This window comes from Anomaloglossus baeobatrachus, chromosome 1 (genome assembly GCF_048569485.1).
Source record: "Anomaloglossus baeobatrachus isolate aAnoBae1 chromosome 1, aAnoBae1.hap1, whole genome shotgun sequence".
NCBI classification, from domain to species: Eukaryota; Metazoa; Chordata; class Amphibia; order Anura; family Aromobatidae; genus Anomaloglossus; species Anomaloglossus baeobatrachus.
This window is the reverse complement of record NC_134353.1, coordinates 283646249-283646991: the sequence shown is the minus strand read 5'-3', so window position 1 is coordinate 283646991 and position 743 is coordinate 283646249. Positions and strand designations below refer to the sequence as shown.

At 38.1% G+C, this 743-nt stretch overlaps 1 non-coding gene across 1 annotated transcript; it reads left to right on the top strand.

Moving 5' to 3' along the window:
• The first annotated feature begins 251 nt into the window (after window positions 1–251).
• Window positions 252–334, top strand: TRNAL-CAG (transfer RNA leucine (anticodon CAG)). The gene has a single exon. It is a non-coding gene; the product is annotated as a tRNA-Leu (tRNA).
• Window positions 335–743: the final 409 nt, after the last annotated feature.

Genomic DNA, 743 nt, shown 5'->3' with positions numbered 1-743 from the left:
GAACTTTATCTCAAATCACTCATACTTAAAAACAGCGTGCTGAAACCCAGGATCGGACCAGGGACCTTTAGATCTTCAATCTAACGCTCGCCCAACTGAGCTATTTCAGCAACCTACAAAGTTAAAGCTACAGCATTGCAAGGCAAACTCAAAGGCGTTAATAAATTTTCAGTTCAAAATTTGCATTTTTTTGGGGCCAAACAAAAAGTGTGTTTGTTTTTAGAAAGTGTGAATTTTTCACAGTTGTGCTTGTCAGGATGGCCGAGTGGTCCAAGGCACTGCGTTCAGGTCGCAGTCTCTACTTGAGGCGTGGGTTCGAATCCCACTTCTGACAGGTATCTGTTACATTACAATCATGTTTTTTTTTTTTTCATTTTCACTATGTCCCTCTGTCACAATTCAGACATTTCCACAAACCAGATTAGTCGAAGGACAAAGCCAATGAGAACCCTCTGGATCCTCAATCCTGTCTGTCACAATCATGTTGTTCTCTGCTGCACTATCAGTAAGAAGAGGGAGGTGAAAAATCTCATAAAATAAGCCTCAAGATACACAAAATCTTAAAGATCCTTAGCACTTTATGTTGATATTTCTCAGATTTTTTTTTCGATTTCCTCCATACTACTTCGACTTCAACTTAATTTTTCAGTATAACTACTTTCATTTTCTTCTCGCATTAGTGACTGTTCTGAAAAGAGATACTTAAAACTGTTTTTTTCAGGTATATCTGCACTTCACAAAGA